Below are 15,139 nucleotides of genomic sequence, written 5' to 3' on the forward strand. Positions count from 1 at the left end.
GCTACTGTGTTCATCTCTTAGTCTCCCTCTATAATGTTTACCCCCCACACTTCCCTTCCACACTAAATTGATGTTCCCTTGATGTGTCAGAATGTGTCCTATCAAGCAATCCCTCCTTTTAGTGAAACTGTGGCACAAATTTCTTATCTCCCCAGTTTTATTCAGCATCTCCTCATTTGTTACACTATCTTACCATCTAATCTTTTGCATTCTTCTGTAGTATCACATTTCAAAAGCTACAACTCCCTTCTTGTCTGAACTGTTTATAGTCCATGTTTAACTTCCATACATGACCACACTCCAGATGAATACCTTCAGAAAACATTTTTTAGCTCTTAAATCTACATCTGATGATAATAAATTTCTCCTCTTCAGAAACGCTTTTCTTGCCATTGTCAGTCTACATTTTTTACCTTTGGTGCAGGCTCCATGGAAGCTGAATGCCCTCTGGAGGAAATGGACCTCAATTGGCAATAGAGGGCAATGTCCCGCAATGCTGCACTCACCCAGTTAGTGCACCACCATCACACTGTGTGAATCCTCTGGCCAATAACATCCCTTGCAGCTGGCATAAATACCACCACTGCATGGCCAGTCATGTATTTTGTCGGATAGCATTTGTTACTATCTCCACCATACTGCCGACTACTTGTCAACAGCTTTGCTTTCATATTGGTTTTCCTCTTTGGTCTCAATTTGGACTGTGGTTTGCACCTGAGATGTTGACAGTGCTGTGTCAAAAGTTCATTGCACTTTCATTGTTGCATAGTTTGCTATTGACTTGCTCTTGTGTCAGACTCACCGTTCAGTCAGTTCTGTTGCTCAACTCCAGTGTACGTGGTCTTCCCACCTCGCATCATTATCATTTCTCTCCTTCTTTTTTCTTACATGTGCACCAATATCTGGCTACTTGTGGATATATCAATATCCTCTCTACTTCAGCAATCATCAGTTATTTTGCTACCAAAAAATAGCAAAACTTGTCTACTACTTTTAGCGTCTTGTTTCCTGATGCAATTCCATCAACATCATCTGATTTAATTTAACTACATTCCATTATCCTTGTTTCTCTGTTGTTGATATTCATCTTATATCCTCCTTTCAAGATGCTGTCCATTCGTTCAACTGCTCTTCCAAGTCCTTTGCTGTTTCTGACTGAATAACATTGTCATCAGCAAACCTCACAGAATTACACTGTCATCAGGAAAACCTCAAAGATCTTTTTCCTTCTACCTGAACTTTAATTCCCACTCCAAATTTTTCTTTGATTTCCTTTATTGCTTGCTCAGTACAGAGATTGAATAACATTGACAATAGGCTACAACCCTGTCTTACTCCTTTCTCAATCACTGCTTCCTTTTCATGCCCATTGATTTTAATAACTGCTGAATGGTTTCTGTACAAGTTGTAAACAGCCTTTTGCTACCTGTATTTTACCCCTACTACCTTCAGAACTTCGAAGAAAGTATTCCAGTCAAGTCTATAAATGCTACCAACATAGGTTTGCCTTTCCTTAACCTATCTTTGAAGAGAAGTCTTAGGGTCAGTACTGCCTTGCATGTTCCTACATTTCTCTGGAATCCAAACTGCTATTCTGAGAGGTTGGCTTCTACCGGTTTTTCCATTCTTCCGTAAAGTATTTTGCATCCATGACTTATTAAACTGATAGTTCAGTAATATTCATACCTGTTGGCACATGAATTCTTTGAAATTGGAATTATTACATACTTCTTAAAGTCTAAGGGTATTTCACCTGTCTCATACCTCTTGCACACCAGATGGAATAGTTTTGTCACGGCTGGCTCTCCCAAGGCTAGGTACGTCTGTCGGAATGTCATCTACTTTTGGGGCCTTGTTTCAACTTAGGTCTTTCAATGGTCTGTCAAATTCTTCTCACAGTATCATATCTCCCATCTCATCTTCATCTGCGTCCTCATCCGTATCTATAAAACTGCCTTCAAGTTTATCTCCCTTATGTAGACCCTCTATACACCCCTTCCACTTTTTCCCTTCTTCACTTAGGACTGGTCTTCCATCTGAGCTGTTCATATTCATACATGTAAAACAATAAACTGGTAACTAAGACTGCAGGAATTCTTTTTATTCCATGATTACTGGTTTCGGTGAAACTAAAGCCACCATCATTGGGTCTAGGGAGGACAGAAAAAACTATAAAAGTGGACTTGGATTCCACTTATATAACATGTATACAAATAAATTTAGTTACATTCCTTAGGACACATACAGGCTACAACATCAAGGCCAACAATGGGGATATTAATAGTTGCCTATAGCACGTAGGCCTTACAAAATTGTCCTAAGTAACACACAGGCATCCAAGAGAGATGACATGATAAATATTAAGTGTCTGCATCACATACAAGTGCAAGCTAGGTACTACAACAACTCTGGCTCTGTTCTTACACTACAGGCCACATCGTAAGATGGCGCTAGCAGAAGAGGCGCCAATGAATGTCACAGCTCGCGTCATAACAGGCTCTGAGTGTGTGGTAACACTACATCATTAGGGCTTGTACATAATTCTAGAGATTAATGTATTGGATGCCTATGTGCTACTTACGACAATTTTGTAAGGCCCACATGTTGTAGGCAACTATTAATATCACCATTGTTGGACTTGATGTTGTAACCTATGTATGTCCTAAGGTATGTAACTAAATTTATATGTATACATGTTATATAAGTGAAATCCAAGCCCATTTTTATAGTGTTTTCTGTCCTCCCTAGATCTGATGATGGCGGCTTTAGTTTCAAAGAAACCGGTAATCATGGAATAAAAAGAATTCCTGCAATCTTGGCTACCAGTTTATTGTTTTACAAGCATCTAGATCGCTCCCACACGAGCACAATGTGCTCCCTACAAGATATTCATACAGTTGCTTTTTTCCAGAGGCCTCTTTAATTTTCCTGTAAGCAGTATCTGTCTTTCCCCTGGTTAAATATGCTTCTAAATCCTTACACTTGTTCTCTAGCCACTCATGCTTAACCATTTTGCACTTCATGTCGATCTCATATTTTAGAAGTTTTTATTCCATTTCACCCACTTCATTTTTACATTTTCTCCTTCTGTCAGTTAAATTCAATATCTCCTGTGATATTCAAGGATTTCTGTTAGGCCTTTTTTTTACCTACTTGATCCTCTGCTGCCTTTACTATTTCTTCTCTCAGAGCTACCATTTTGTCTTCTACTGTATCAAATTCACAGGTCAATAATATTCATGTGTTAGCAGGTATCATATCGGGAGTGGGATAATTAAATTCAAGAAAAGTCTGAGGGAATTTAAGCTGTCTCGCATATCCTGCATACCAGCTGGAACAGTTCATGCTCCCAAGAGACTGAGGGAATGTAGTCTACTCCACATGGCTTGTTTCAGCTTAGGTCTTTTAGTGCTCTAGTCTACTCTTCTTACAGCATTACATCGCCCAACTTATCTGCATTCACTTTCTCATTCCTTACCAAAATATTGTCTTCAACTTTATTTCCTTTACATAGCCCTTCTACATATTTTTTCCATCTTTCAGCCTTCTCTTCTCCGCTTAGTTCTGACTTACCGTCTGTGCTTATTTTCATAAAACTGCTTTTCTACCAAGATTCATTCATTTTGCCATCTTTTTTCTAGTCATTCATTCTTCTGCAGCTCTGAATTTCTCCTCTAGCCATTCCTACTTTGCCACTTTGTATTTTTGACCAATGTCATTTTTTAGACATGTATATCTCCTTTCACTTGCTTCGTTTGCTAAATCTATGTATTTTCTGCTCTCGCCAGTTTCATTTGATATGTATCATTTTATCTAAGGATTTTTTGCTGTGCCTTGTCTTGTTGCCCAGTTTTTCCTCAGTGCCTTCACTATCACATACCTCACAGTCTCCAATTCATCATCTACAGTATTTCATTCTCCTGTTCCAGTTTGTTGCTGCCTAGTGCCCCCTCCGAAACTCTTCACTATCTCTAGTTGTTCCAATTTATCCCAATACCATTTTCTTAATTCTCAATATTTCTTGCCAATTTCTTCAGCTTCAAACTACATTTCACAACTAATAAACTATAGCCAAAGTCCACATCTGGTCCAGGAAATGTTCAACAACTCAAAATCTGGTTTCAAAATGTCTGTCTCACTATAAACCAGGCTGAATGGTTGCAGAGTGGGATACCTCAGACCGTCTGAAACCTTCCAGTGTCTTACATGCATTCAGTTGGCTTTCATGGTTCATAACGCATGTGTTAGCACTGATTAAATTGTGCTCTGTGCAAAATTATGCCAGCAGTTTCCCCCCATTCATTTCTTCTCTCCAACCCATCCTTACAGTGCATTTTCCCTTTTCTTCTTTCCCAACTATCAAAATCCAGTCCCATATCACAAATAAATTGTGTATCCCTTAATACTCAACATGCTGAATAACTTGTTTTAGATAATCATACATTTTTTCAGTCTCTTAATAATCTGCAGAGCAGAAAAAATACTGACCTTTGAAGGCATTGGTGTGAGGGTGCATGTGCAAGATTTGGTTGCCTGTGGGAATGTGGGTGAAGGCATAGATAACTTTCCTTTTGAATTTCAAAAATCATTCAGGGGAAGGGGCAACCAAATGATTATTCAAGTTAATGTATAAAATTTATGAGCTTTTTGAGACATACCAGCAGATTTTTGGAAGAATATCATCCTTAAAATCCCTTAGATAATAAAGGCAGATAAATGTGAAAACTAGTGCATAGTCAGATTAATATCTGTGCATCCAAATATTTGATAATAATAATAATAATAGTAATATACAGAAGAATTGAATACATAGTTTAGGACCTGATACATGATGATCAGTTCACTTTAGGAAAGGTAAACTCACCATCAGTGTTTTTAAACAGGTAATACACAACATCGATTCCTATTATAAAGTTCCCTGCCATAGTTTCTGTCTGTATCTTAAGGATAATCTGAGGAACTACAGTAAGGATCTTGATATGGTTTTCACCAACAGATAGACCGATTCACAAGGAAGTTTTGTGTGTATAATCTGTTGCTGCTACACCACACAGGTTTTCTAGCAATGGATACTTTGTACTATCCAAGCGAAGCCAGAGTATGTTGTTAGTTTGTGCTATGAATGCATAATAAAAGATCATTTTTCTCCTGGCAACATAATGCTGCCTTTCTTTAAGGGGCTCTGGAAAGGCTCAAAATCATGAAAAGTTCAATTTTTACTTTTTTGCGTTTTCTGAACCTGCAGACTATTACCTTTTAATAGATATATAATTTATTCAATTCCGAAGACTACAACTATTTTTAAATTTTTTTTTGAAATGTGTTCTACATGGGCGTGACCCACTGTGGCGCTGTTAAACTGCTGTCAAATGGTGTTATTATTAACGTCCGTGTTCATCAGGTACCTTTTAGTGATGTGAGATAAAGTATGTGTTGTGGCTAACCTGTGATGGTTCAATATATATATCGCTGGTGTGATTGTCGATTGTTTCATGTTTATTTACTCTGTCGTTATCTCGAAAATATTCGTAATTAATTCTGTTTCTTGAGTCTCTGTTTTGTTGAAGTATAATAATGAGTAAAAGTAAAGTTATTAGAAATCCTCTGAAGGCTTTTAAGAAAAGGAGACATGTCGAAAAGCCAACGGTATGTGTTATTACTGTAAACAATAAAGACGATAACCAAGTGAGTGAACCTAACCTCTCAAGTACACCTGCCCATAGCAGTCAAAGTGGGAAAGAAAATACTTCACAGAAGAAGCTTGGTTCAATGAGTGAAAACTATGAATGTTTTATGGGCGAATCGGATGTGAATGAAATATTTGATATGTCGGTTCTCAAAGGAATTTTTTAAAACTGTGTAAGATGTATTCATTGTAGTGAAGTTGGTCTGGAACTCTCCATAATAAAGCACGTAGGACTTGCTAGTGAAATACAACTGAAATGTGATAAGTGTTCATACATGACCACCTTTTGGAACAGTGTTGCAGTAACTGCAACTGAAGAAAATGGTAGCAAAATCTACGAACACAACATTAGATTTGTTTATTCCTTGCGTTCAGTTGGTAAGGGTGCTACTGCAGGTGCAATTTTCTGTGGCATCATGAATCTTCCAAATCCCCCAACCAAGTTTACGACCTATAATAAATTAATAGGGTCTAAAGTAGAAGATGTCTGTATAGAATCTATGAAGAACGCTGTGGAAGAGGCAGTAATGGAAAATAATGGTAACAGAGATTTGACTGCCGCGTTCGATGGTACCTGACATAAACGGGGACACACATCTCTTCATGGTGTAGTATCTGCCACCAGTATGTATACAGGGAAAGTTTTAGATGTAGCATTAATATCAAAGTATTGTAGATGTCCACGAAAATATAAAGGTACACATGAAAATAATTGCAAAGCTAACTATAGTGGCAGTAGTGGAGGAATGGAAGTGGCTGGTGTTGCCAGTATATTCCAGCGTTCTGAGGCGTGTGATAAAGTGCGATATGTTAATTACCTTGGTGACGGTGATTCTAAAAGTTTCAAACATGTTCAAGGACTGAAGCCCTATGGTGATGATGTTGTAGTGCAGAAATTTGAGTGTATTGGACATGTACAGAAGCGAATGGGAACAAGACTTCGGCGACTGAAAGCTGTAAATGGTCCGCCTAAGTCGTTGATATCTTGCTAATTGCTGTAATCGCACTATTTCACTCCAATTTACGGAGCTTGTTAGCACTTGATGTTAGGTTGGCGCCATTAACATGCATTGTATTGTAGTAATCGCTGCTGCTTGCTGGATCGCTGCTGTGTCTCGATGCTGATGCTGGCTCTAAATCTGGTTGTCTAGGGTAAACACATGAGGCCCCGTGTTTTTCATGTGCTTTTGATGATAAAGAACGAGCGAAACCAACACATATGTAAACATCAAATATTTATTACTTTAGTGGCCATATTAATTCCACTGTCCACCAAAGACCATAACACAACACAAAGTAGTACTTCCTTTACATGTTCTTTGCATTGTTTTGCCAAACAATAACACGGAAACACACTTCACCAAAGTGACATTCCGACTGCCCCCCTGACTGCCTCCGACTGATTTTTCGACCCTTCTCGCTGCTTGTATTTATAACATTGTCAAAGAACTACTAAAAAGAGATATAGTTTATAAGTCACATGTACATCTGTTGTTATAATTTGTGCAGAAAAGTTATTAATTTCCATCGAGTGACATAATTTAACATGTTATTAAAATGACAGACAGATTTGTTGACTTGACAGAATAATTCTTTGTTACAAAAAGGTCGTTTTTTTAGAAGTTTGTCAATTGACTTCTCTAATTTGCATAAATAAGTAAGTAACGTGAATTATGAAGAATTACATTGGTTTTCGTCTAAAATAGGATTGATTACGTGAATACTGAGTGAAAACGCTCCTAGTGAACAAATAGGTTTCACTGGGTGATTTTTATTTAAGGAGATCCAAAATACCTAAGTTGGCCACTATTTTTCGTACTTCATATTAATTATTTAAGATAAACTTAGTGTTTTTCATGATGGCATTTGCTGTATCAATGATCAAGTGATATTAACTTTTGTGTGGGTCAGTTATTCAGTATAATTTAATGGGTTGACTGTTTATGGAGACATGTTGTGCAATCATTGTTAACATACACAATAACTTTTCTATAATCATAAATACTCATTAAACTGGTTGAATTTGGAAGGGATCGCATACTTCATTAAAGTAAAGCCTTTAATATGTTCCGTTACAATACCCCCCTCGGGTAATATCATTTACAGAATGTTAATGATATTAGCCGACTAGGACAAATGTGTCAATTACTATGCATAATGTGTATGTATACAACGACCGTTACACCGTTTCAAAATGACTTTTTCCTGCAAATATTTTAGTTGTGTTGTTTCAAATGCACTTTGTGTATGGCTCTCAGTATGACAGCATCATAAAAATATTTAGTAATATATGAAAGTAAAAAATATATATGTTAATCTTTGCTCCCAGTGAGCCACATGGAAAATGATCAAAAACAGACACAAATATATCACATGCGATCTTAAGATATAAAAAAAAATATATGTAAATTATTTCAAAGTCAGCTCTCATTGAGTCACAGAATAATCAAGATAATAGAAGGAACATAAATATATTACATAGATGGACAGGTCAGATGTCCATAGGAAAAACAATGCAACTGTCTGCTCGTTTTGAGCCACATAAAGGAAATGAAAACAAAGAACATAATTATAAGTATGGACATGATATATATATATATAAACACAAACACTAGAGAAGTCACATGTATGAATATAACATGCATTTAAAAAAAGGAAATATTTAAAAAACTTGTCTCCCATTGAGACACATAGTCAAGATAGTACAAGAACATATTAATACCAAAATTGCACACTTAATTTGGTCACAACATAACACAAACATCAAACTTGGTAAACATCTGATTGGCTGTAGAAAATTGTACACAAATCTTATGCCTAAGAAAAGAATAGTAACAAAATGATGGGTCTTGCACAACAATTTTTACATTGTCTTTTATATATGGTGCAAGTATGTCCCATATTCAACAATACAAAAAGAAAGTAATAAATGTTTGTCACCTTCTTGCCCGTTGCAAGTAAAGAAGATGTCTCAAAATTTAATATTCAATAGTGACAATAAAAATATAAAAACATTGTCTCAGACATCTGGAACTTTTCCAGGGTCTGTAGTGGTAGTTGCTATTTGACACACCCAGTGAAAATCTTTCGCTGATAACATGCTTTACGGAAAATGGGTAAGTAACTGTATTCAAACAGGGAAATGTGCTTAATCATGTTTATATGGTTTCAATTCAGTGATGTTTCTTAATCCAAATAACCTTCTTGATCTGGGAAAGATTAGTCTATACGCATTAGGATGTGGGCTTTTTTTTTTTTTTTTCAAATGGACAACCTAGCTCAACATCTTTGTCTATTTCAGTATTCTCAAACAATAGATCATTTTCAATTTCTTTAGTTCCTAAGTCTAATGTCTTTTTCCTACGCTTAGCCACATCCCTCTCTGTTTGCAAAGCATTGACATTTAAATATAAACCTTTGTTTTTATCTGTTCCTCTTAACACTGTGTTGCCACTCAACAAATTATTGTTTTCACCCCATTTTTTATAAAGTCCACTATGGATTCTTGTCCACCATGTAGGATACAAGGTTGCACTTACCTTTGCTAATTCTTTCCAAAAGGCATCTTTGTTTATACAGTTTCCATAGTTGTTCCACAAAACTTCTAAAAACTTTTCCCCTTTTTCTTGAAAACACACATTTACATTCCATCCGTTTATATTTTCTTTAATATTATTAGTATTACCATTCTCATAGATTAGCGTTTCATAGTTCCCAATAGGCAATAGCTTGTCCTCAGATACACATTCCCTAGTCTGCATTTCACTTAAATTAACCTCATTATTATCCATGTTTGTCACATCACTTACCTTTATCTCATCATCACTTTTCAATTCTACAAATACTTTTATTTCTTCCTCTACACTCTCATCAATAACATCACTTGATTTAGGATCATTATTTAAATGTCCCTCTATTACTTCTTCCTCCTCCTCCACAACAACCTCATCTTCAGTTTCCCCCCTATGTATCTGAATCTCAGCAATTGAGTCTTTGGCTCCATTAAACACTTCGTCATCCCCCTTCTTATCAAATAAACCCCCCAAAATAGATTCTATTTGTGGTGTGTCTGACTTGTTATTAACACCAGTATCCTTTTCAGCCCAACTATGGAACTCTGCAATACCTTCAACTTCTGCACTTTCACTAACTACCTGTGCTTGAACACAGTTTTTATTAACTGTATCACTTTTACTCATAGTATCCCAAAACCTTTTATTAAATTCTAATTTATTCATTCTAACAACATCAGTATTTTTATGGTATTTACTCTTTACATTGTATCCTCTCCTTTTCCAGTTTCGGTTATGTGTTGTCCTGTCATAATATTGTCTAGCCCCAAAACTACGGACATCTAGTGGGACTGTCCACCGTTTCCCGGCTGGTTCCCTCGGTCTGTCTGCTTGTAGTTACCATTTTGTTCACTAGTTTCAAGAAACCCCCTTCTCTCTTGTTCTCTTCCCCAATACCTATTTCTATCATTCCTGTTATCTCTCCACCATCCTCCCTCCTGTGTATTGTTTCTGAAATCATTTTCATATCTCCTATCTCCCCTATTTGGAGCATTATTTCCAGAATTTTCAAAGTCTCTCCTCCCATAATAATCTCTATTTACATTCCTGTTCCACCCCCCATACTGGTTGTTGCCAGAGCCAAAACTTTGGTTACTTTCTCTTTCCAAGGCCCTATCTAATCTATCTACAAATTTCAGGAACTCTTCCATTGAATCGTCTGGTCCATGGACCAATTCCCACTGCAGTCTCTCTGGTAATCTTCTTTTTAAAACATCAATTTGTGTCATAATATCAAAAGAGTTATTTAAATGAGCAAGTTTTTTCAGTTGATCTCTGCAAAATTTTTGCATTCCCCCTACTTTCCCTCTATACACTGGTCCATTTAGAAATTCTGACTTTAATCTGGCTTGTATGGATTGTGACCAAAATTTGCAAATAAATTTAGCTTCAAACTCTTCAAAAGTATTCCAAGAATCATTATTCTCATTTGCCCAGGATAGGGCCTCCCCTTCTAGAACCCGTTTTACTAACTTAATTTTTAGGTTATCTGACATTCCTACAACAAACATATCCTTACATTGGTGAATAAAGTCAATAGGGTGCAGATTTTCACCAGGAAAGCATTTCACTTGGATGTGCCCATACATTGTATTTTGATTGTAAATCGTTTGTTTGGACATCAATGCATCTTCCAATTGTGAATATTTAGTGTGCATATTTTCTACTTTTGTATCTACATTAGTGGTGTACAGGTTGTATTCTTGTTTAAGGTCTTCTGATGTTTTGTCTATTCTTTGATCTAATCTTTTAGCTTCAGCATCTACTCTGTTGTAGATGACAGCAATGCTGTCTGTGTTAGCTTGTATGTTTTCATTTAAACTTTCAACTTTAACTTGAAATTCTTTTCTGAAGTGTATCAACTGTTCTCTAGTGTCCCTACTGAGGGTAGTTTTAATTTCCTCACACTTCTTATTGAGATGAGTACTTAATAGATCAAAATCCAAACTTAACTTATCCAGTCTATCTGTGTGTTCTTTACTTGATTGTTTAAAATCAAAACGTACTTGTTCACTTGATTGTTTAAGTTCCAAACGTACTTGTTCACTTGATTGTTTAAGTTGCGAGTTTATTTGAGTTGCAAACTGTGCTAGCCACTCTGTTAAGTTTAATTGTTCACCATCCCCTGGTTCAATTTTTACATTTCCTACGATCTCATCACTCTCAGGTAGAGACATGTTCACTATTAATTTTGTAAATGACAACAACAACAAAATACCTTGCTTTATGGTTATGCTATGATGTCGTGATCGGTGTTCTTGTTGGCTTTCTTCACTTATATTCGGTTTTATCGAAGCTGAAGTCTTGATTGATGAACTCCATTGACATAATCCAGACGTTAATCTCCCGAGCGGTGTGATGATAGTTCTTCGTAGTCGCACAAACACACTTTATTTATTTATTTATTTTTGACATATTTTTACTGTTGCCACACTGCACAAATAAACTTTTTTGGAGTGCTAAGCACTTACGAAATTTATTGCTGCACTATTATCATCGATGCACTTAAAGATCCCGGACGAGCCCCCACTTTTGTAAATGGTCCGCCTAAGTCGTTGATATCTTGCTAATTGCTGTAATCGCACTATTTCACTCCAATTTACGGAGCTTGTTAGCACTTGATGTTAGGTTGGCGCCATTAACATGCATTGTATTGTAGTAATCGCTGCTGCTTGCTGGATCGCTGCTGTGTCTCGATGCTGATGCTGGCTCTAAATCTGGTTGTCTAGGGTAAACACATGAGGTCCCGTGTTTTTCATGTGCTTTTGATGATAAAGAATGAGCGAAACCAACACATATGTAAACATCAAATATTTATTACTTTAGTGGCCATATTAATTCCACTGTCCACCAAAGACCATAACACAACACAAAGTAGTACTTCCTTTACATGTTCTTTGCATTGTTTTGCCAAACAATAACACGGAAACACACTTCACCAAAGTGACATTCCGACTGCCCCCCTGACTGCCTCCGACTGATTTTTCGACCCTTCTCGCTGCTTGTATTTATAACATTGTCAAAGAACTACTAAAAAGAGATATAGTTTATAAGTCACATGTACATCTGTTGTTATAATTTGTGCAGAAAAGTTATTAATTTCCATCGAGTGACATAATTTAACATGTTATTAAAATGACAGACAGATTTGTTGACTTGACAGAATAATTCTTTGTTACAAAAAGGTCGTTTTTTTAGAAGTTTGTCAATTGACTTCTCTAATTTGCATAAATAAGTAAGTAACGTGAATTATGAAGAATTACATTGGTTTTCGTCTAAAATAGGATTGATTACGTGAATACTGAGTGAAAACGCTCCTAGTGAACAAATAGGTTTCACTGGGTGATTTTTATTTAAGGAGATCCAAAATACCTAAGTTGGCCACTATTTTTCGTACTTCATATTAATTATTTAAGATAAACTTAGTGTTTTTCATGATGGCATTTGCTGTATCAATGATCAAGTGATATTAACTTTTGTGTGGGTCAGTTATTCAGTATAATTTAATGGGTTGACTGTTTATGGAGACATGTTGTGCAATCATTGTTAACATACACAATAACTTTTCTATAATCATAAATACTCATTAAACTGGTTGAATTTGGAAGGGATCGCATACTTCATTAAAGTAAAGCCTTTAATATGTTCCGTTACAAAGCTTCGTACAAAAAACAAAAACTCAGTGATGGTAAAGGGTTGGATGGGAAGGGAAGGTTAACTGACAGTGTAATTGACAAAATACAGAACTATTATGGAATGGCTATTAGGCAAAATACACAAAGTGTCGACGAAATGAAGAAGGCTGTTTGGGCTCTTTTTTTTTCATACTTCTTCAACCGATGAAAATCCCCAACATAGCTTGTGTCCCAAAGAAGAAGACAGTTGGTGTAAATATAACAAAGGATTGCTAACTGGTGAAGTGTACACTCATAAGCATAGTCTGCCTCATGCAATAATGGAGGTGGTAAAACCTATTTTCAGAGACTTAGCAGCACCTGAACTGTTGAAAAAGTGTATTCACAGAAAAACTCAAAACCCCAATGAAAGTGTAAATAGTGTTATATGGTCGAGAATCCCCAAGACTGTATTTGTTGGAATAGAAACACTTCACTTTGGTGTGTATGATGCTGTTGCGACTTTCAATGATGGCAACATTGTAAGGTGCAAGGTATTTAGAAATATGGGAATGAAGATAGGTTCTAACATGGTACGAGCGATGCTTGCTTTAGACAAGGAACGCCTTCGGGCTGCAGACAGGGCTGTAAAGAGTCTAGAAATACAAGCAAGAGTAAACAGGAGGAGGAACAAGAGGAAGCTGGAGGAGGAGTTTGCAGAGGATGAAGATAATCCATCCTATGGACCTGGAATGCACTAAAAAGTTAATCCAATCTTTGTCGCTCGATTCCCAAAACTTTTATTTTCTCATACTAATTACATGTTTTCTAAGGATCTTCCAAACATATTTGTTTCAAACTTTCAGTAAATGTTACACAGTACCTTCTGCATAATTTAACACAGCCTTTTTCCAAAAAACTGTATATTTTTGAATATATAAATAAAAAATTGCAAAAAAAGTTGTGAATTTTCATTACAATTGAAAAAAAATCATCTTTAATAACTGAACTAAAATTTTGTAAAATCCCTGTGTTAAGTTGTAGCCCATATTCCAATAAATAATCTGTAAAAAGTTCAACTTCCTACCTCAAATACTTTGTGAGGAAAGATGTAATTTATAAGCGTTATTTTAACATTGCAAGTATAGGGCGTTCCGGAGCCCCTTAAGCAAAAGATTATTTCTGTTGCTTTGGAAAATTCACCTACTACAAATACTGTGGTATGTATATCTGCTGTGGTCCACACAGCTAACTCCTTGTGAAGCATTGTGACACAGATGAAGTAACAGAACACAACACTTTGACACAAAGGGAAATGAATTCTACCAAAAGTATGAAATTATCTATATTGTGACTCCAAAGGACACTCAAAATATTTTCTTCACTACTATGCTACTTATGAATGATTGCTTTCTAAGTGCAGTCGAGTTTAGTCACTAGAGGAGGTCCCCAGGGGTGGAAACGAATTTTTTAATGCTTTCAGACCCTCTGGCTACAATTATGTACATTTCCTAAAGGAAACCTGAGGTACACATTTTTGAATAATCAATCTTTCCATCATGCACAAGGGTTGCGAACTGTTGGGCATCACTTTGAAAACATCTGCAAGTCAATGTAGCGGTGTGGAGGAAATCGTGACCACCAGAATACATGCATGTGGTTTGTACAATACATTCCTCTGTATAACTGAATACAATAATATTTTATAATGAGTTATTTTAGTCACTAAAATGAAGTCAAGTGTACAAAGTATGTTTGGAAATGGGTTCCATATTTTTGTTTTATTTATTTATTTTATTTATTTATTTCAAATCCTGTAGATCAATATGAGAATATATATCTGGATATCGAACGAGTCAGATTTTTACAAATTACTTGTATAAATCTTGTATCTAAGTTCATAAAAAAGTTGTATATGAGCATTACCACTCAAAGAAAAATTTTCCTTCCTCCAGACAAAATTCAGGTCTGCAAGGGTTAAATCACCTATATCATGGTGTAGGTTAGGGTTAAAGGCATGACACTCTGTAACCACTCACCCTGCTGGACCCTAAGTATTTCCAAGGCATCACACCCTGAATGGTGTTATACCTTGGACCATAACCTATACCACAGTATAGATGGTTTAACAAAGTTCATCCCACCCCTGGGGACTTCTCCTTGTCAGTTTCATTGAGTTATTTAATAAAACAGCTCCACACATAAACAACATCATTGTTTGATTATCATCTCCATCCCATTTAGAATATTTTGTAAATACTGTATTA

The 15,139-nt window shown here is 36.2% G+C and overlaps 1 protein-coding gene across 2 annotated transcripts in view; it reads right to left on the bottom strand.

Annotated features, from left to right (window-relative positions):
* The window catches only part of LOC126235982 (solute carrier family 23 member 2), a 281,884-nt gene that overhangs the window by 105,038 nt on the left and 161,707 nt on the right, over positions 1-15,139 (bottom strand). Inside the window, exon 1 of one of the 2 annotated variants that reach the window (XM_049944965.1) lies at positions 11,477-11,645. The exons of the other annotated variant lie outside the window; for it this stretch is intronic. The gene's annotated coding sequence lies outside the window, so the exon portion shown is untranslated. Of the gene's footprint in view, positions 1-11,476; positions 11,646-15,139 lie in introns of those variants that run through there. 2 annotated transcript variants of the gene reach the window in all.

The sequence above is a fragment of the Schistocerca nitens genome, chromosome 2 (genome assembly GCF_023898315.1).
Source record: "Schistocerca nitens isolate TAMUIC-IGC-003100 chromosome 2, iqSchNite1.1, whole genome shotgun sequence".
Classification (NCBI taxonomy): domain Eukaryota; kingdom Metazoa; phylum Arthropoda; class Insecta; order Orthoptera; family Acrididae; genus Schistocerca; species Schistocerca nitens.